Source organism: Lissotriton vulgaris, chromosome 9 (assembly GCF_964263255.1).
Source record: "Lissotriton vulgaris chromosome 9, aLisVul1.2, whole genome shotgun sequence".
Classification (NCBI taxonomy): Eukaryota; Metazoa; Chordata; class Amphibia; order Caudata; family Salamandridae; genus Lissotriton; species Lissotriton vulgaris.
Window position 1 is genome coordinate 39413748 of NC_141697.1, and position 23490 is coordinate 39437237.

Consider the following 23490-nt stretch of genomic DNA (forward strand, 5'->3'; position numbering starts at 1 on the left):
TTGGCAACAGGCGGGGCTCTCCACGACCACGGGAGCCCTGCTAGCTCACATGCAAATCTTCAGGCTGGCTAAAGGAGCGCAGGGTTGGCTCCCGTCTGCTTCCTGTTTGCGGCCCCGCCCCCGTCCCAACACAGGTTGCCTGGCTTCCTTTCCCATCCGGGCTGCGGCAGTGAGTTTTTTCAATACGTGACTTATTTAGCACTTGTTCCCTGCGGGGTGATATGAGTGATGTCCCTCTGGAACGCCCATGCCTTTGAATCCCAATACTTATATTTCTTGTTAAATCTATCTCTGTGACGCTCTGTTCCTGGGACGTTCCTTTTGATGCTCCTAACTGAATCGGTTTCGGGAAGTCCAAGAGACGGGTCCCTCCCCACTCCGGTTTCTGGCATAATCTGCTCGCCTTGGCAACTAAACTTCAGACAGCTGTAAAACGACATTGCAGCTAACATGCGATCTATGCCAGGGCCAGATTGAGGAGCACATGGGTCATTAACGCCACAGGGCTCCGCTGTGGTGCGCCATGTGTGCAGCCAAACCTGACTAATGTGGCAGCCAATGACTGCGAGGCAGACATAGTCATGTCAAAGGTGCGGTAAACAGGATATTATATAGCCTTTCATGCCTGATTGGAAAAAAAGAGGCCAGGCTGCATATCAGTAAAAGGGACTTTTGTGAAGATATTGCGTGCGCGCTAAAAGCAAAGGGTGCTGATAAAAGTGTGTCTTACCCACACCCTCTGCTGAATGCGTGCTCCGCAACCGCAGTGTGTCGGTTCATGAGGGCTGCCGGGTTCATGGTATTTATTTTTTAATATGTCCGTCTATATTTCTCCACATCTATTTGGTACTCATCCTTTCGGTATTTATTCATATTTCTTTTTTGTTCTGTGTTAAAGTTGCATTAGACTGTTTTTGCATTTAGGTAACCAGTAAAGTGGTAGCACTACGAAAAGTCACGTATAATACACCAATGCTCACATTAAAACATTCCCATTATTATACAATTCTCCATATCTGTAGTTATTTAAGTTTTTTTTATATAACTCCCATCTCTGTCAATCTACCCAGATTATGGTGTAGCAGCTATGATTGACAGCACAGAGAGTCACTATAAAGAGACAAACTTTCTGCATTTGTCCATTCCTAAAAATGAAAACAAAGAAAGTATCACAGTTTTTTTTGTCACAACATACAACTAGCATTGGCACAGCCAATGGGTCTGGCTTTGGCTGCTAGACTTTAGGCTTTGACAATGAGTGTTTTCACAAAACTTTGTTTTTGAGGAACCTGCTGGGTCCTCGTCGAACAACAAAAAAAAGAAAAACAAATGGTTAAAGAAAAAATATTTTTGACATCAAATAGCACACTTGGCCATTGTAGTCCCTGGCAGTGAAGTGATCTCCTTTGTGTGTGGATGTGCTCCTGTGGAAAAAGGCAGAATGCAGTTACTCACAGTGAAGTTAGCAAACTAGTAAGTTGGGTGACCTATTGCCCCATGCTGTATGCTTTGGTGGGCAGTAAAAAAATGTGAATTACACAATTCCAGACCAATTGATGAAGATGGCTGGCTGTAAGACCCTATATTATACATATAATTTTAGTAAAATCAAAAGTCTTGGCTAACGCCAGATCTAAAACAGATAAGTAAAAACTGGAAACTGTTAGCCCTATGCCTATCTAAGTTCAATCTTCGTATTGGCCTCCCAGTCTGTAAACAAGGGGAAAATAGAGTGTGGAATGAAAGCAGTACAGGTGTTTTGGCAGGGGATAATCCAGTTGAAAAGTTAAAAATATTTTTATGGATTAATTTGAGGGATATGGCCTTTTGGACATTGGACTGTGTTAGTGCATTTGAAAAGCACAAGGGGGCTTCCAGTGATTAAAGAATGCAAAACATGAGACTGTTCATTATCCACAGTCGTTTATAATTCCGCTGACATGTTCTCCAAAGCAGGTCAGTAAATGTCCCCAAGCCCATTTTGCCAGTGTCCGGATCCACTTGAGACCATTTGTGACTGGTCAATTAGGATATATTTAGCAGGACTACTTTACATATTCGATATGGTGCTGCATCCTTATTCCATCATGTTTAGATATATTAAAGATAAACATCACCGAGGGCCATAGTTTGAGTGGACAGGCTGAGACGGCTCAGCCATTGGTGTAGCTAATGTGTAAATGCGCCCTGTGCAAATCAAGGTGATGAGCCCCTATGGACCTCGCATCATGGTAAACTAAAGCAATAATCAGGGTCTAGGAGGCCCCTAGGGCCACTGGGCTGGTGTCACAGCATCACTCAACGCAACAGCATCACTCAGCGTCACAGCATCACTCAGCACCACTGAATGCCACAACACCCCTCAATGCCACAGCGCCACTCAATGCCACAATGCCACAATGCCACAGCACCACTCACCACACAGCATCCCTCAATGCCACAGCATCACTCAATTCCACAGCATCACTCAGCACCACTCAATGCCACAGCACCACTTAACGCCACAGCACCACTTAACACCACAGCACCACTCAACACCACAGCACCACTCAACACCACAGCACCACTTAACACCACAGCATCACTCAACGCCACAGCACCACTCAACGACACAGCATCACTCAACACCACAGCATCACTCAACGACACAGCATCACTGAATGCAACAGCATCACTCAGCACCACTGAATGCCACAGCATCACTCAGCACCACTGAACGCCACAGCATCACTCAGCACCACTGAAGGCCACAGCATCACTCAGCACCACTGAAGGCCACAGCATCACTCAGCACCACTGAAGGCCACAGCATCACTCAGTACCACTGAACGCCACAGCATCACTCTGTGCAACCATTCAACAACTATGTAGAGAAAGACAGTGTAGCAAACTCTAAAGGGCATAGATAATCCCTAGATCAGAATCCAAACAAAATAATAGACCCTCCACAACATTCAAATAAATGTGTGCTGAAACAGTAATTTATACAAAAATTCTTCAATTTTTTTATTTTGATTATAGTATATTTTGTTTGTTATTTTTATCCTTTGTATAAATTTCATTTACTTATTTATTTCATTGTCCACATTTAAAAGATCGCGGACATCAGAAGCCTCGACCGATCAGAACCCCCGGCTGAACGCACGAGAGTCAAAAGACAAAGTGGCTATATAATCTAATATTCCCAGCCCGCACATGTGCCAGCGTCACTACATCAAGTGCATATTGACTACAAGGAAAGTGATCACAAGCTTTGACATTTTCTGCGGGTTGCCTTGAAAAATTTACAAATATTAATCATCGGACATCTGAGCATAACAGACTCGATACAAATGAAATTAAAACTGTCGCCATAGGAATCGAAGTGTTGATTCGTCAACTTGTCAATTGTTGTGTTATATCACTTTTTCTATTTATTTAAAATATACGAATGACGGTCACCTGACGAAGGCCTTGGGCCGAAACGCGCGTAGTTCCATTCAACCGCATTGCCTTCACCAATTATTCCAACGACTGAATATCTCGTATATCACTGGGTTAATTTGTTTTTGTAAATGTGGTTATGTAATTTTTTCTGATTTCACTTATTGTCTCTGTACGTCTTTAGTTGTAAATAACCAATTTTTTGCTTGTGTTTGAATATTATGTATTATACACCAAGGTTCTTTTTAAATGTGGACAATGAAATAAATAAGTAAATGAAATTTATACAAAGGATAAAAATAACAAACAAAATATACTATAATCAAAATAAAAAAAATTGAAGAATTTTTGTATAAATTACTGTTTCAGCACACATTTATTTGAATGTTGTGGAGGGTCTATTATTTTGTTTGGATTCTGATCTAGGGATTATCTATGCCCTTTAGAGTTTGCTACACTGTCTTTCTCTACATAGTTTACCTTCCCTACGAGTAGCTAACTGAATACATTGTAGGGGCCCCCCTTTTTCCCATACAACCATTCAACAACAACTGGCTCTAATATGTTCTCTCAATGTTTCAAGCTTTATTACAAATGTCACAAAAAGATGTTAATATTTCACTGCTGTTCTTGGATTTTCATCCCAATAAAATACACTGAACATATTCTTCCCAAAAGTTATTTACAAAAGTTTAAGCTATTGCCTTTATAAATTACAATAACTTTTATTTAAGTATTAATTATCAAAAAAATAAAAGCCATTGTTATTTTTAATCATAATTCATCTAAGTCATGTAAATACAACACATATTGCATTACAAATGCTATAGGTGTCACGTTTGCGAAAGTTCAAACTAATGACATTGTAAATCACAAAGCTATTAATTTAGCTATTTTCAAAACCAACACATAAATAAAATATTTGTAATTTACAATACCAATAGCTCAAAATTTCCTAATGCAAGACCTATTGCATTGCAAATGCTTGTTTTTAAAGCTGGGAGGGGGCCGCTCTTCTTTTTGCAGCTCCTTACAGCACTTGTGTAACATGTTGGTGGTGTCTTGCCCAGATTGGGACACCACAACACAGAGAGAAATATGTAAATAAACCCTTAAAGGACATTATGGGGCACTCCTAGGTGGACGCAGTAAATAATAAATGAGCGGTTCCTGCCGCTCATTTATTTACTTTTTATTTATTTTAAATCAAATTTGGGGTGTCCCAGCCCCACCTATGACACTCAGGGGCAGGTGTACAATTCTTGGTGCTTCCTGCAAATCAGAAGGGATGCGGCAGGAAACTTGCGACATGCATCACAATCCTTGCGCCACCAAGGATGCGCCACATTTACAATGCGGCGCATCATGGTGCAAGGAAATGCAAATGCGTATCGCATCTGCCATCGTAACGTTGGCGCCGTGGTGAAGTTGTGTCGTGGGCACGACGCAACTCTAGCACTGTGCCAACCCGATCTATCTTGCACATGGTGTGTCAGACCTTACGCCTGCTTCATGCAGGCGCAAGGTTTTGACACAGCGGGGTTGGAAAAGTGACTGAGTGAAATCTTGTAGAGTTCACTCAGGCCCTTTTCCGAGGCGTTCCTGCGCCAGAACGCCCACATGAAACCTGAGTCTGGTTTCATGTGGCGCAGGGCTTTACAACGTGACGCATCTCCCTAGATGTGTCACATTGTAAATCCCCCGCAGCATGGCGCTAGCTTTACACCGCCGCTGCGTCACAGAAGTGACACAACGGTGGCGCAGAAGTGGCGCACAGGGCTTGTGAATTTGCCCCTTAGTTTATGTATACTTGCCCAGCAGGAGCAGCTTTTTTTTCTGAGAGAGCAATGCTATGTTACCTGCCCGCAAGAGTATGGGCAGGGAATAAGCTTTGCATTCCTTCACACACTCTCCCAGGCAGAGAACAAGACAGTGTTCCAGTGTCTGGGGAACGTGTGTGTATATGTATGTATATATATATATATATATATATATATATATATATATATATATATATATATATATATATATATATATATATTAGCAGCCCGTCCCGACCGTGTCCAGGAGCAATCATGGCTCAAGGCACCCGCCCGCCCTGACGTTGTGTAACCTGCCCACGTCACTGCTCACGTCACTTTTTCCTGCTGTAATACTCCGTTTGGTACCTGCTGAACTATGTACGCTTTTGTCACCTGCACACGTTTCTTTTTGCTCCTGTTAACCTGCCCACATCACTTTTTCCTCCTGTAAAGCCCCGTTTTGTCACCTGCACACGTTTTTGCTGCCCGCTCAACTTTGTAACCTGCCCACATCACTTTTTCCTCCTGTAATGCCATGTTTTGTCACCTGCACACGTTTTTTGCTCCCCGCTCAACTTTGTATGCCTTTTTCACCTGCACACGTTTCTTTTTGCTCCTGTTAACCTGCCCACGTCACTTTTTCCCTCCTGTAATGCCCCGTTTTGTCACCTGCACACGTTTTTGCTCCCCGCTCAACTTTGTACCTGCACACGTTTCTTTTTGCTCCTGTTAACCTGCCCACGTAACTTTTTCCTCCTGTAATGCCCTGTTTTGTGACCTGCACACGTTTGTTTTTCCTCTGGTACCTGTGGCTCGCTCACCGCTCCTCCCCGCCGCCGCTCCTCCCCCACGTTTGCTTTGCTGACGACCGCTCCTCCCCGCCGCTGCTCCTCACTGTCTGGCCGCCGATCCTCACCGCCTGTCCTCCGGTCATGTCTGCTGCTCCCCGCGCTGATGTCCGCGGCTCCTCGTCACTGCCCCGCGCTGATCTCTGCTCCTCATCAGTGCTCCTCCCCGCGCTGAACTCCGCCGCTCCTGTACGCCGCTCCTCGCATGTACGTCGCTCCTGACATCAGCACGCACGTCGCGGCCGGCGCTACTTTCAAGGGACTACATTTTTTTAAACTTATATTTTTTAATAACGTATTTTTTAAAAATTTATGTAGCCTATGTCCATCTGCACACCCTAAGGATTCCAACAATGTATCGGGTGTGTGGATTGGCGCTTTGGTTCCCGAGTTTACCCGCCTCAAAGCCTGAAAGTTCTTCCTTTATAATAGTAGTATATTATATATATATATATATATATATATATATATATATATATATATATATATATATATATCACAGCAGATTGCTCCTTCTGACAACCCCTCGCCTTCAACAGGGGTGGCTCGTTTTCGGCGGGTCGCTTACCTCATGAAGATGCAATTCTCCACATGAGACAATTAACGTCCACGTCTTCCGTTAAGGGCAGTCCATTGAACTCCACTTGCAAGACCTGCTCTTCGACCGCGTAGGTTGCCTTCATTAATATTTCACAGCAGATTGCTCCTTCTGACAACCCCTTGCCTTCAACAGGGGTACTGGAACATACCCGTGCTATAAGTAACCTGGACCAACAATACCCCATAGCACGCCACTTCGAAAGCCATCATTTCTCGGACCCTAAGAAACTAGCATACTACATTCTAGAACAGGTCAACCTAGGCCCAAGAGGGGGTAACCGTTTACTGAAGTTGAGACAAAAAGAATCCAGATACATCATAGGATTATGTACCAGTTACCCCAAAGGTCATAATATTGATGAAGAATATAATGTGCATCTTCAAGAATAATAATGTGCAGAATAAGTGTATGTGATGCAATTTAAGATACAAATATCTGATTAGTTCTGTAGGTTCCTTCTTTCCCTAAGTCTGATCTAACTGCCTTCTTCTTTTCTTTTCTATCCCGCAGATGCAAAGGGAGGGATAATGTCTTTTGACCTACGACACAAGTACCCTAATCCTTTCACTGTGGTCATCTTCTTCCATCGAAAACAAAAGTATTTAATTTTATTTATTTATGCACTGTTTGTGGCTGTCACCATATTCAATATTGTTGTCTTCCTAGGTTTTATATGATGCCTGAAGAAATGGGACAATCAATTGGTTAAGAAACAGATTCAACACTCACTAAATTGAGATGAATTGCAATCTGATGTCGAATGTTGCTAAATAAGATTATACGGACATATTACCTTGATACCAGTCAAATTTTCATACTGCTAGACAGATTGTCAAGATAAGGCCAAACAATCCACTAACAAGGATTGCCACTGACGATCCCAATATATTAAAAAATATAATTTTGAAGATGGTAAGGGAGCCTCTCCTCGAATATCTTTTTTCTAAATCAGGGGGCAAATCCCCTCGGTATCATTTCTATTCTTTTCCCCCTCTCTCTCTCCCCCGTCAAGTCATTACAATCTTGCACGGGAATGGGAGTGACAACGAGTCACCACGGTTACTAGGCTACCGCTTACTCATACACGCCTCCCACGTTGTTCACAATAAGGCGAACGTTCGGGAGAGCGGCCTCTGACTCAAAAGCAAAATCTGCCACGAGTTATAAATGTAATTGACAATATCCTTAATGAACTGGTGTCTTAATTCGGCATAATCTCATATATTAGCAACAAAAGTATAATTGTCAAAAAGTATGTAAAATTATTTTGGTGATAATGGTATTATAAAGAGTGAAACTGAGCACTTAAATACAATATCAAAAGATTAGGATAATTGGAACCAATACTATCACGAATATGTATTCTTATGTATTTTTTGACCACTCTAATATGGCGGTACTCGAAAAAGTCCAGTCCGCTTTCTATGTTGAATACCAGGAAACTTAAATGGGTTGTAATGGTGATGACAACTTGTGTGATCAAGCGCTCCGTGGAGTGCGAAACGCGTCACGTTTGATTTATGAAGTAATAAATCTAACTTTTTTGGACTTGTGCGTGGACTGTGTTTTGTGTGCTGACGCCCTAGTGCTCGCTAAGGAACGCCATTTGTGGAGGGATATATATATATATATATATATATGGGTCTCATTTGTAGTATTTAATCTTAGATAAGCTTGGAAGCAGCTAAATGAAGATTTTCCTATAAATTAAGGTTGGTGAGTTTTTTATCCATTATGAGTTGTCATTTATTAATTCATTTTACTGAATAATCCAATTACAATAGTTTATTTGATTACAACTGTCAATCATGTTGGGGGAAATATGAGATATGTCGCTGTCTCTCTATGAAAGTTAAAAATAATGAACAGACATTTGGGATACTTGTGAGCTCTGAAAAGTGTCCTGCTGATATGAAAGAATAAAAGGCCAATAACGAAGGCATAAAAGCAATCAACTACAAACTATACATTTGATATATTGTCTATGTCATGTATTTACAATGATTTTTTAAATGTGTACAGCTAAATGTATTTATTTATTGATGTACTGGTTCGAACATCAGTATTTCTTTCCATTTACTTCACCTTGACGAGCAGCAGCATTCAGCTTGTAGTTTGTAGTCTTGAGTCTTTTTTTCAGTTGCTACGGTTCTTTTGTTTGTTAATCACATGGTTGGAACTATAAAGTGTTTGAAAAATGCTGCAGCGCGTTTGTGATCAAGGCGACTCTGGTGGCTGAAACGTGGCATGGACATGTGTAAAATTCAATAAATAACTTTTCACCTCATTACCTTGGTGTCTGTGGCCGCTTCGTTTTATGGTTCAAGTTTGGGATTGGCTTATGATATATAGATATAGATATATATATATGTTGATTTTCCAACTTTGAAGCACCCTTATTCTCAGGTACTTGCACAAATGGAAATGCACTCCAGTTTCTTCGTGCTAAAGATTTATTTAGTGCAAAAATGTCGCCATGACGCTTTTCGGGCTCTGAAGGTATATAATTACCTTGTGGAAGTTATAGTTAGGATTGTGTTTCCATAGGGAATGCATTTTTGTGTTGCTAATAACATGCGCGCCATTTGACGAATCTCCATGAAACGTTCCAAAAAGTGCTACTTTTGGACTAGTTTGGGCATGGAAAGTTTCAGGTGATCTGTCAAATGAGGGCTGAGAAAAAAAGGGGGGTCAAAATGCGTTTTGCCCCATTTATTTTTCCATAGTAACTTTAGACACACGTACAGCCTAATCCGATAAACTGATTTACATCAAATTTGACAGAAAGCTAGATCTTGATACAGAAAGAGTGCTGTTTGTGTTTTGTTGTAAATCCTTTCTGTAGTTTTTAGGCAATTAATGCTCAAATAAATTCAATATCTATGGACGCAAAGCCTCTGTGGATCCGACAGATCTCCTCCTGAGATCTGATTGGCTACCACCATCTCAACCAGGAAGTGGGGGCAGACATCTTTGGACTTGTGACTCACGTCTGAGTCCTAAAGAAAGTAAAAAAAAGACATAAGGGGCAGGGTACAAATATCCTGACCCCTAGACCTGGTGGTGGGGTCCCTCTGGGGCCTCTCTAGGGCCAAAATGTTTTTTAGGTTTCGCCTATTATCATTCGCTTGCGAATGTAATAGGCGAAAATTCAAGGGCTTGATCGACTCGTCAAACCACTGCGGTTTTCTTACAGTGCATTTGAGTCACGTGACCACAAAAGCGGGTCACGTGACCTCACAAGCACGCGCATCTCCCTGCCACACTTCTCCTCCCCTCGCTCACATTCTCGCCCCCCCACCAGGCTCTCCCGCCCCCATCCGGCTTCCCTCCACACTCCTTGCCGCAAAGGACTCCTCCCCCCATCGACACCCCCTACAGTCTCACCGTGAGCTCCTCGCTCACATTCCCGCCCCCCCACCAGGCTCTCCCGCCCCCATCCGGCTTCCCTCCGGCCATTTGCCTTTACATGGACGAGAAAGCGCACCGGCGTAGGCTCAACAACATCCGTCGATTTCAGGCAAATCAGTTCATCTCCCCGTGCCTACAAAATATAAAAACACAAACATAATCCTTCCCGGTGTTTCAAGAAGAGAAACAACCAGCACGTGGAGCGCTTCCTCTGTATTCTCGGGAACTTGTTTGTGCTGTCTGTCAGGTGTGAATCACTGCTGCTAAAAAAATTATAACCGAGTATGGGTAAATTAGAGACGTATTTTTGATAACCGCAAAAGAGGGTTCAAGTAATGCGCGGTGACGTGATTCAAATAAACACTGAACGACACAAGGCTACGTGGTACACACGAGAAGGGGATTGCAGTCCGGTCACGGAGAGCCCTGTTCGGGGATATCCCATGTACCCTAATCTCCAATTGTGTTGTCAATCGTGTTAGTAGCCACAATTTGAAAAACGCATTACTTATTGTAAGCCAAGAGAATGTGCATTTTTTGTGCTGTTTTATAGAGCGCGAACTCGACCCGAAGGTCTCGGAGCGCTTCAGATGAGCACCATTACACAAGGAAGCATTCATTGTTGGTAGGCACGGGGACATTAAGTGATATGCACTCACTGGATCTTGAGCCCAATCCGACCACTCGAATCTGGTTCTCGGCTTCAAAGTCGGCAACTCTGAATGAATGTTGACCTCGTCACTTTTACGAAATACTTCGTATTTTATATTTTTATTTATAACATAGGAAGGTAGATGTACAATGATAGAACAAGGTATTGCAATCCAGCCGCTCATGCCCATACACAGGAGGCAGGATGCTGGAGGCAGGTTAACAGTTCTGAAGTGCATCGCAGATTGCTGGTGGTGGGGGAGGGACGCTTGAGCGAGAAGAGGCGGGTGCAGGGTGACAAGCTGTTGGCTTTTAGCCTCAGCATGACCACATTTTTTTTTCCACAGGGGTCATCACGTGCATTTCCTTTCTGCTGTTACTCACGCTGCACTTTTTTCCCTGCAGGGAAACTCTTTGTTCTCGAGTGTCCCCCACCCCCACAGAACAAGCACTGGCGTTGCCAATAGGTTTCGCATTTGGAAAGTTGGAGCTATTGGTTATGTAAATGACATTTTATATTTATATATTGTTATTGACAATGCCAATATTGATATATAAATATAAAATGTAATTTACAAAACCAATAGCTCCAACTTTCCAAATGCGAAACCTATTGGCAACGCCAGTGCTTGTTTTAAATGTTGCTACAAATCCATGGCAAAATTGTAAATAAAATCACTGTGGGCGGTGCTGACATCTGTTTTAGGGGAGGGGGCCATGTAGCCCCCATCCTCGGGCTAATTTTGGCCCCCGGGAACCCATTACCCCTGAAGTATTTTTGAGGGGGATTGCAGCCCCCCTCGCCGGGCCACTTTTGGTCCGGGAAGAGTGCTTTTTGTGTTTTGATGCAAATCCTTTTGGTAGTTTTTGAGCAATTAATGCTAAAAAAAATAGTATATCTATGGACGTGGAGCTTCAGCAGATACAATAGATCTCCTGCTTAGATCTGATTTAGGACCCAGGACTCGGTCCTGAGTCATAAAAAAAGTAAAACAAAAAAAGGGACATAGGAGGGCAGAGTGTAGATACCCTGACCCCCTAAGCCTAGGGCCAAAAACGTATTTAAAAAAAATGCTGCAAATTCACAGAGGATCCACAGCAAAATAAAAAAGCACATGGGGATAAAACATTAATTTGTGGGGGGAGGGGACTTGTGTAGCCCCCCTTTCCAGTCTGATTTCAACCCTGGGGACTTCATCCCCAGGGCCCAACATCTTTTTTGGAGAGAGGGGAGAATGTGGCCCGCCCGGCCACCTGCTCCCCTGGGGCCTGACGTATTTCCGTGTTTGGTCAGTCTCAGTCCTGGGTTTACAGTCAGAATTAGCTGTCAGTTTCTGGACTAGGAAGACCATAGGAAGACTTTTCACTGATTATCACCAGTTAAAGAGCATATCCTGTCAAACATAACGTGGACAATTTGTACGTGTTTTCGGCTGCCGAAAGCTTAAGCTTATTTTTTGTTCCTTCCATGTCAATAAGCTCGATGGCTTCCCCTCTCAGAAAATAGCAAATAGAAATTTGATATTTGTGACTTCCTAACCAAATGTAGGTAGCATTTCCTAATTACAAAATGGGCAATTAGGAATTGCTATCACCATCGAATTGTAACTGATGGTAACCAGGTGCAAAAATCAAAAAGGCACCCAAAATGCACCAAGATCATTCCCAATGGCAGTTATGTACATCCTGCAGTGGCAAGGAGGATAAGGATAAGTACTTCGCAGGTGACGGCAAGATCAATCAATCAATCAATCACAGGCATTTATATAGCGCACTACTTACCCGGAGGGTCTCAAGGCGCTAGGGGGGGGGGGGGTGCTGCTACTGCTCGAATAGCCAGGTCTTGAGCTTCTTCCTGAAGGAGAGGTGGTCTTGGGTCAGGCGCAGGTCGGTCGGTAGGGAGTTCCAGGTCTTGGCGGCCAGGTAGGAGAAGGCCCTTCCTCCTGTTGTCGTTCTTCGGGTGCGGGGGACGGCGGCGAGGGCGTGGCTGGCTGATCGGAGATGTCGTTTGGGAGCGTAGAAGTTGATGCGGTTGTTGAGGTAGCTAGGGCCTTGATCGTGTAGGGCTTTGTGTGCGTGGGTGAGGAGGCGGAAGGTGATTCTTTTGTTGACGGGGAGCCAATGCAGGTCTCTCAGATGTCCGGAGATATGGCTGTGTCGTGGGATGCCGAGGATGAGTCTGGCTGAGGCGTTCTGGATCCGCTGGAGTCTCTTCTGAAGCTTGGCGGTGGTTCCGGCGTAGAGGGCGTTGCCGTAGTCCAGTCGGCTGGTGACGAGGGCCTGGATGACCGTCTTCCTGGTCTCGGTGGGGATCCACCGGAAGATCTTCCGTAGCATGCGCAGGATGTTGAAGCATGACGAGGAGACGGCGTTGACTTGTCTGGTCATGGTGAGGGAGGAGTCCAGGATGAAGCCCAGGTTGCCTGCGTGGTCTGTCGGTTTGGGTGCGCTGCCCAGGGCGGGGGGCCACCAGGAGTCGTCCCAGGCGGAGGGCGAGGAACCCAGGATGAGGAGTTCCGTCTTGTCTGAGTTCAGTTTCAGGCGGCTGGTCGTCATCCACTCGGCTACGTCTTTCATCCCTTCGTGAAGGTTGGCTCTGGCGGCGGCGGGGTCGTTGGTCAGGGAGAGGATCAGCTGGGTGTCGTCAGCGTAGGAGATGATGTTGAGGTTGTGTTGGCGTGTGATGGCCGCGAGGGGGCTCATGTAGACGTTGAAGAGGGTGGGGTTCTGCGAGGATCCTTGAGGGACGCCGCAGATGACTTCGGTGGCCTCTGACTTGTACGGTGGTAGACGGACTCTCTGTGTTCTTCCGTCGAGGAAGGAGATCATCCATTCCAGTGCCTTCTCCTGGATTCCGACGTTGCTGAGGCGGTGCACTAGGGTGCGGTGGCAGACAGTGTCGAATGCCGCGGAGAGGTCTAGGAGGATGAGGGCCGCTGTTTCTCCGTTGTCCATCAGGGCTCGGATGTCATCGGTGGCAGCGATGAGGGCGGTCTCGGTGCTGTGGTTGGCTCGGAAGCCAGACTGTGAGGGGTCGAGGGATCCATTTGTCTCGAGGAAGGCGGCCAGCTGCTTGTTAACGGTCTTCTCGATGACTTTGGCTGGGAACGGGAGGAGCGAGATGGGGCGGTAATTCTTGAGTTCGGTGGGGTCCGCTGTAGGTTTCTTGAGTAGGGCGCTGAGTATAAGATATCTATATATGTATTTATGTTGGTTGCCAGTAGGTATAGTTAGGATGTAGTTTCCATAGGAAAAGCGTTTTTTTAACTTGCCTATAACTTTGGTGTCGTTTGATGAATCTTCCCGAAATTTTCCCCAAAAAGTTGCCCATTGATTCTCGGGTCTAGTGCGTGCTGTATAGTACAAAAAATTGAAAAATCTGTTGTTGGCCTATATATGGAGGTGCTTTGGAAGTCTGGCAGAGCTAGAATATGTTTGTGGTCCCAGTAGTGAAATAGCAGCAGGTGGCAGCGCAGGAGGTTAATGTGCCTGCTGCAAAGAACGTGTACCTGATGCAGATCACAAAATGCATATGATGTAAATAGGTCAGTGAGTCACTGCTTTTGTCAGAGAGATCCTTTTGTTACTTGCAGTTTGTAAGTTAAAATCCTAACATACAACAGCGAGCTATTAACAGTCATCTAAGAGCTGCATGCAAACTGCAAGGAAGGAATTGGAGCATTGTTTTTTTCCCACAGTCTTTGTTGGATTACCCTAGTGTTTGAAAAATAAAGTGTTATCTTTTCATTGTTAGCACCTGGTAAAGCCTGACAACCTGAAACATTACCGCATTTTGTGGCAATTTCTCAGGAAACAACAAGAGGACCCCATCCTCCTTTGCTGCTCTTTCACCCCGGCTACCACCCAGCAAACACCAGTGTTAAAGTTAAGCACACTGATGCTATATTTTTTTACATGGGAGTTAGGACTATGTAGGTGGTCACTCTCAAGGCCCTGAAGCAGTGAGTGTTTCAGTGCCTCCAGCAACCACTATGGCACAGTGAGGCAGGAGGCAGTAAGGCTGTATTTGTAGCAGTCTTTTTGTGGAAAGGGGAGCTGTTTGGAGATGTATTGGCATATTATTAAGTACATTCTGTAGCACCTAAACACTATAAACTGTGTGGAAAGACATGCGTGATAAAGTCACATGCGTTGTAATGGAAACGTGGTAAAGGTAATGCGTGGTTTCCAATGCTTTGTAAAGGCTGTTTCCCAACTGCTGTGCAACTTCTGCTACTCTTAGAGCTGAGATTTTCATGAAAGTTTTATAGTCTGAATTCAGCAGCGTAATAGTATGAAGCTCTGTGGTTATACTGAATAAGCAGCTACCTATGTTATGACATCTAATAATGTAATAACTGCACTTTCACAATTGCTTTATTAACCTTCCTGCTTTCTCAAATTTGCTTGAAAATGCACCATTTGTCCACGCTTTTTTCAAAATGTTCTCGGGGGGAATTCCTCCCGAACCCTCCTCAGGGGGTGCGGCTCGCTCGCTACGCTCGCTCGCTATGGTGCAGTATGATTATCATTTTATGCCTCACCAATTTCAAATGTCACCAGCCGCCCCTGGCATAGCCCGCAGTAGTTTTTAAGCGGGAGCATTTATAAGGCTCGGGGCAGCCAACCCCCATGGCTGCAACTAAACTTTTATGGGGGGGGGGCTGTGCTGCCCCCTTCTTGAGCCTTTAATGGCCCTGAAGAACCCATTCCCTATGGCCGGCTCACATTCTGTGTTTCCGGGGAGCCAAACTTGTGTTTGTTCCCGCATGGTGGGAGCATTTTTTAATTTCCCCGAAGCGGGATCAAACACAAAGTCTGTTCTAAGTGGATAGGAGCTTTAAAAATGCTCCTGCCAGCTGAAAACAGACTTGTATTCTGTTTCCTTGCTCACAATGATGCAGATAAGAAAGCAGAACAAGTTATTGCACCCACCTGGCATAAATAGCTGCTCCCTGCAAGCAGGAGCAATGCCGGCTCCCGCACCATGCGGGAAGCCCTTTGGACCTGTAGGGCCCTTGGAGGTCCCCCAGGGCCCCTAAAATGTGCATGATGGAAGCCCTAGGTAGCCATCAGGGCTCCCACCTTCAAGGCCCTGGGGGCTGGGGTCTCCCGAGCCATATTAGGCTCAAGGAAGGGTGCTACATGGCCCCCCACCCATTTGTTTATTGTATATGGCCCCAGGGGATGTGGTCCTCGGTGCCTATTAAGGCTCAAGGAGGGTGGCTGCACGCCATCCTGCCCTGTTTGCTTGTATTTGGCCCTGGGAAATAGGGTCCCCAGGGCCAATTAAGGGCCGAAGAGGGCCCTGCACGCCCTTCCCCTTAATATATAGGTCACAGGATCTGGAGGCATGTCAAGCCTTGTAACCAACACCCTGCTGTGCACGGCCAAAGGCTGTGCTCAGCATGGGGTTGGCATCCTGCGGGGAGATGGCAGGAGAGCCTGGATGCAACTCAGGTCAAGGTGCTAAACCCACACCATACACGAGTAAAGGCCATGTGCAGCATGAGGTTGGCTGCTTGCGACGGGGGTTTGCTGTCTCCCAGGTGGGCGGTCAGGCCCTGTTGCCAAACCCCTGCTGTGCACAGCCAAAGACGTTGCGCAGTATGGGATTGACTCTCTGTGGGGGGCTTGCTGCGGGGCCATATGCCAGGCCCTTTGGGCTACTACGGGGGTTCGCTCTAGGTAGGACAATAAAATATTACTTTACATAAAAAAAATAGAAATTGAAAAACCAAAGGCTAAAGTTATATTATAGTAAGGTGTAACAAATCTGCTTATGTTTTTTAAAAAAAAAAACTTAGAAAGTCACTGAAAAAACAAAGGTTAAAGTAGCATTATAGTTAGATGAATATGTCAGTGACAACATTAACATCTTAACTAAAAAAGCACAGAAATGCACCAGTTATAGTTAGCATAGCTAACTATAACTTGCTCCCCAACCATGCACTGCCTAATGCCACCTCACATATTAAATCATTCATGATATGTTCTATGATAACATTGATAACATCTAAAATGACATCATTCATGATATCACTGCTGACATCATCCAAGCTTCTTTTTTACCCATTACTCTATCAAATAGTATGGTATTAGAGGCCTGAAAATAAGTACAAAATAGCTCAGAATATTATGAAGCATCATTAATGCCACCGCAGATACAACTCCCTTAGGTGTAGCAAGCATGTTATGTGCAGCATTGACCCTGTACCAATCACTTCAAGGGTAGCCTGGTTCAAATTAACAATCAACCACAGGTATGTGGGAAACCCTCATTGCACACGGATATTTATATATGAATACACTTGTTCAGAAAGAGCCATGCTCCTCAAAATAGTCTATGTCTGTTCCAAAATTAATGTCCTACGATGGACCCCTTTTATCTCAATCAAACCCCTCAAAGTCACCGAAACTACACTGATAAATGAAGTTGATATGAGTAGAAAACTGTTTACTGTAAACAGAATTTACTCAAAAGAGTTCACTTTGTACCACACTGTTTGCAGACTGTGAAACTCTCATGAGAAATACACCATAGAGTATTAAAAAGTATTCACTAAGAACAGTGTACACTCTATGCAATACTTGTGAAGAAAGACACTATTTGCTTAAAATAACCACGGTCTGATGTTTCTAAAGATCATACTACCTGCAGACTTTATACTGTGATGAAAACTATACAGATAGCCCATCTTCTGAAGCAAAAGAAGCACACGTAAAAGGGATGGTAAGTCTTCTATGTTATGTAGAAATTGTCATGCTGAGACGATTCTGTCTAATAACTCTACGCTGCTTACAATACTTAGTATCAATGACGTAGAATCTTTGCACTGTTGGAATTTTTTTCTGCAGAACCAAAGAAACGTATGTGGAATATTGTGAACACAAGTCATCACCTGTTGCCTGCAGACAGAGTTACTCTTCAGTACAAAGATTTATAATGTGTTCAATACCTCTACACACTTATGACACATTAGAAGCACATGCGTTTTGTAAATGATAACACCCATTAGCTGGACACAGGCTGTACAAAATTATGTAGAAACGTAATGTGGTAGCTACCCACCACTATGTAAACTATAAAACAAACTAGCACACTCATTGGATGGGTCATGAGTGATGTCCTCAATGATGTCAATTGAGATGTTATGAGTGATGTCATAAATTATGTCATAGAAAATGTCATGAATTATATAATATGTGAGGTCATAAGCAGTGCATGGCGGGGGTACAATTTATAGTTAGCCCTGCTGACTATACCTGGTCTATTTCTGTGTTGTCTTTAGTTCAAAAAGGTAATATATATATATATATATATATATATATAAATATTTTTGGATTTGCCGAATAAATACTACTTTGGAAGAACTACGGGCTCGTCTGAATTCTCTGACCTGAATTCTGCTTTTAAATATATATATATTTTTTTTTTGTATGTGCGAATGATATGAATTGTTATTTTAACATTTTGGACGATGCAATGGTTTTAATCACACGAGCACTTTCCATTCACCATTTATCCCACCATGTATATATTGTATGAAGTATATTTAACATGATGCTGTACTTTATAAGATGGCCGCCGATTTGGCGAGATTGAGTCCTCTTTCTATGTTGGGGAGGAGGTGACGATAAAATGGTGTTTTCTTCCACAATCTGGTTGACACTGACGAAGCCCTAGTGGCGAAACGCGTTTGTCGAGGGGGCAGGGGGTCTGCCAAATAAAATTCCTTTGCTGGACAAAAGACTTGGAGTGCCGTCCATCTTTCGTTGGACAACGAAGTGTTTCTTACATTGAGTGAATATATATATATATATATATATATATATATATATATATATATATATATATATATATATATATATATATATATATATATATATATATATATATATATGTTCACTCGATCTTCCCACAGAAAAGAAGGAACGACAAGCCACACCAGTCGGGTATGATTACAGGTTTTCTCTATTGGGCACAAAGAAGACACGTTTCGAGCACACTTGCTCTTGGTCACATGACCACCAGAAACATTTTACTCGTATTATAGAGAATGAAATAATAACAATGGAAGAGAGACTCTGTGTTTACGTCACACAGAGTTCCCAATTGTGCCACTATAAATCATAAGTTTTCCAAAGACATACATTGTGTATAAAAGTGTAGGGCACAATTCCAAAATGTGTGATTTCATGCAATGCATTAATCTTGCTTGTACATATGACAAAACATTGAGGGTATAGTACCCGGTTTGAATTTCAGTTAAGAAAATTAGGAGATCAGGGAGAAGAGACTACCAAGTAGTTTGTAAGAATTAAATCATAAGTGACAGTCAGTGATTCCTGAATTGTAGATGCTAACTAAGTTGTTAAGTAGAATATAGAGGTGAAATTAATTTGTTGTGTCTCTATATAGGAGCAGAGAGTGGGAAGGGCTTAACAAATCGGGTGTAGTACTCCTAATGGATAAGTCTAGCATTATAAGTAGTAAGCCACTATTCCCATATCTTTATATGTCCTGGTTATGTTCTACAGTCAGAATTCCGAAATTGTCACATTAGTTTAAAGACTGAGGGAGCTATCCATTATGAGTTATAAGGTCTTTTAAAAAAATGATACTAGGGTTCTTAACCTAGGGAGTGTCATCCCGTCTGATTTTATAAAGAACTGTAGGTGATCAACACTGGCAAGTAGTGTCTATATTCGGATTCCATGCAGATCCGTGCTCATATTTCTAACGTATACAGTTTGGTGGATTTTGTTGTGCTCGTAACAATATCTTTTATCCGTGAGGGAGATTATTCTTAGTGCTTCGTTTGTAGCCAGTTCGCTAAAAAAGATAAAGGAAAGAAAATGTGGTGATTGTGTTTCAATCAATCAGATTATAAGGCATACAGTCTAATCTCAATTGCATAGTTCTCATTTACAGTTTCAGTTCTCCAGATAGTCAAAATGCTTGCAGTTATACACACAAATACATATTTATATACAGTGAAAATTAAAAAAAAGTTTTAGATCACATAATCATGGTTTCAGAGTTCCTCAAGAGGGATAGGGAGGCTCTAAGGTCAGAAAACATATCATAAATGAACGTACATTTCTTCATCAACGTTCATCCCCGTGGAAACGATACTGCCTGCCTGTAGGATGAACTTGGACTCTGCTCTGTGTAATGCTGTCACTCTATCTCCACCTCTTACATGCTTGGGAATTGAATCAAGGGCAAAGAATGTTGCCTTTGTCCATTCCCCATCATGGTGGGTGTGAAAATGTTTGGCTGTGCTGTATGTAAAGTCCTTATTGGTAATGGCACGCCAATGCTCCAGAATTCTCTTTTTTACCGGAAAGGTGGTTGACCCAATGTACCATTTTCCACAGGGGCATGTTACTACGTAGATTACAAAATCAGTGGTGCAAGCGATTTTCTTGTTTATCTTCCACCTTTTGTTTACCCTGCTGAGTACGACCTCCTTCACGTTTGTACTATACCTGCAGGCCTTGCACTTTCCACATTTTAGAAAGCCACCCTTTGTTTCTAGCCATAATTTTTTCTTCTCCATATGGCTCTGTACAATTAAATCCTTAATGGATTTGCTTTTCCTGTAAGTTATTGATGGGTGTTGGTCTAATCCGTGCTTCAGTGTTTTATCCTGTAAGAGGATATCCCATCTCTTTCTTATGATCTTACTAAACTCGGGGGATTGGGTATTGTATGTGGTGATCAACCTTATAGGTTCATTGGAAGGATTCCGTTTGCTCTTTGGTGCTTGGAATAGGGTATCTTTCCGGTTTATTTGGGAGACTCTTGCCTCACCTTTCTGGAGCATGTTTTGATGATAGCCCCTCACAGAAAACCTCTCATGCATGGCTTTTTTATGGCTTTCAAAAGATTTCTGGGAGCTGCAATTCCTCTTGGCGTGTAAAAATTCGCCAAAGGGTATTGCCCATCTAAAGCTCGGGGGTGACAGCTTGTAGAATGAAGTATTGAGTTCCCAGCTGTTTCTTTCCTGAAGATTTCAGTCTCAATCTTATTCTCGACGATATTTAGTCTGATATCTAGGAAGTCTAAGGTGCTTTGACTATACTTCATAGTGAACTTAAGATTCAAACAGTTTGAGTTCAGTACACTTACAAATTTGATTAGTTCTCTTTCACTTCCCTCCCAGACAAAGAAAATATCGTCGATGAACCTTACCCAATTGTTCACCTTGTTAGTCCATTCTTCAAGGGCATCGTCTCTGAGCACCTGTTCCTCCCACCAGCCTACCAGTAGGTTGGCATAGCTGGGGGCAAAACAGGTGCCCATCGACGTGCCTTGGAGTTCTATCATCTGTAAAAGCATTTTAGAGTGGGTTTCCAAGTATTTGCTTCTTGCTTGTAGAAAGTATTTGCATGCCTTTAAACCATCTCTATGTCTTATTGATGTTTAAAGGCTCTCCACATCTAAAGATACTAGCCAGAAATGATGCTCCCAGTTAATGTTTTCCACTTTTTGGAGAAAGTCTTTAGTGTCTTGTATATGAGAGGTTAATTCCTTCACATAGTCTTTTAAAAAGTAGTCAACATAGTGAGATACATTCTCCATAAGGCTATTGATGGAGGACACAATGGGCCTCCCTGGGGGTGCTGTTGGACTTTTGTGTACTTTGGGAAGTAAATAGAATGTGGGAGTTGTAGGATTCTCGTTAATTAAGAACTTGGTCTCATCCCAGTTTAACAATTTATTGTTATTCCACTCATGGATGCATTGGTGAACTCTACTCTGTAGCTTGGCTAGGTAGGTGTGATCTACTCTGACATAACATGTATTATCCGACAATTGTCTCTTTGCCTCTGTGATGTACAGTTTTCTGTCCCATAAGACTACATTCCCCCCCTTGTCAGAGGGTTTTATAATGATTGAGTCGTCATTCTTCAAGGATGTTATATATATATATATATATATATATATATATATATATATATATATATATATATATATATATTCAGCTCACAGCATCCACAGATTCTCTTCCCTGATAAAGAATCGCAGCATTCATGGGGGTGGTTTACAACAAGATTTTATTAGTAAACCTCACAGCATAGCAAAGACGCGTTTCGGCATCGGCCTTCGTCAATTTGTCATACAAAGGCGCGAGGTGTCCATTATTATTTTATAGCCACTGCATGTAAACATTTCATGGTAATCGACAAGGGACACACGCACAACCACTAAAGGTACCGCCATCTTGTAACGCGAAAATACCTCAAAATATATGTTGTGGAAGTTAAAAAAACATTACATGTTTTTGAAGTTCATCCAAATATAAGTGTACCACAATGATTAACTGAGATCTTGCCCTGGATGGGCATTACCCACAGATGTGTCTAAATTGCCTATATATAAATCTTGCCCTGAATGGGATATGCAGTGGTAATGTTCAATTCCTTATATTTACATTATAATCCATAACTTAGAAACAATCAATTCAAAATTCATAACAAATATCATGACCATTTGGCCATGTGCTGCTGGCTAAACATCTGGATATCATAGCTCATAAATACAGTCAGTTTCCATAATGGTCAGCCGACCACACTAATTAATCAGGTATAATAAAATAATCAAAAAGCATTGAATACACATATTAACCCAAATGTACTGCCAATTCCTCGTGCATATTGAGTCCCTTCGGTGTTTTGCTCTGAAGAGCTATAATATAACGCGATTCTAATCGCCTCAACCTCTGTAGTCGATCTCCTCCCCTTATGTAAACAGGTACGCTGTCTAGACAGAAATACGTCAACAGATCCCTATTGCGTTTATGTTCTCTGTCAAAATGTCTGGCTACGGGGTAAGACTCATCATTATTGTTAATGCCACGCATGTGCTCCAAAATTTGCATTTTAACAGGATGGGTGGTGCTGCCAATATATCTAAACCCGCAGGGACAGCTCAAACAATAAATAGCATAGGGGGTAGAGCATGTAAGGAATTTCTGTATGTGTGGATAATGCCCTGGATGGGCATTACCCACAGATGTGTCTAAATTGCCTATATATTAAAAGCCATCATGTAGCACATGTACAACCCAAACTACCACCTCTAAATGGCTTTTTTCCTTGTGGACGGTGTAAAGCCTGCAAGCACAGCAAACGGACGTTAACTTACAAAGTACCAGGATTAATTGGACCAGGTAGGCTGCATTATCTCGCCGCCTCTACTCCTTGGAGTTCGAACTCACCAATTTTAAATTGTTTATCTGTGTTTTTAACTGTGTAGCCACTGGGTTCGATAGCCTCACCTGAGTTGCATTACACCTGACACCCGCAGCCCCGGTCCGACGCTGCTTGTGCCGTTTGCTTCGGAGGGCTGGCACGGGCAGTTTCAGACCCACTTCCGCCGGAAGATTGGGTCAGCGTTACAGCTTCTGCTCGCCTTAGATTACTTAGGGCGCAGAGCATTCAGGGGTTAGACCGGACAAGGTAGGCTGCATTATCTCGCCACCTCTACTCCTTGGAGTTCGAACTCACCAATTTTAAATTGTTTATCTGTGTTTTTAACTGTGTAGCCACTGGGTTCGATAGCCTCACCTGAGTTGCATTACACCTGACACCCGCAGCCCCGGTCCGACTCGGCTTGTGCCATTTGCTTCAGAGAGCTGGCACGGGCAGTTTCAGACCCACTTCCGCCGGGAGATTGGGTCAGCGTTACAGCTTCTGCTCGCCTTAGATTACTTAGGGCGCAGAGCATTCAGGGGTTAGACCG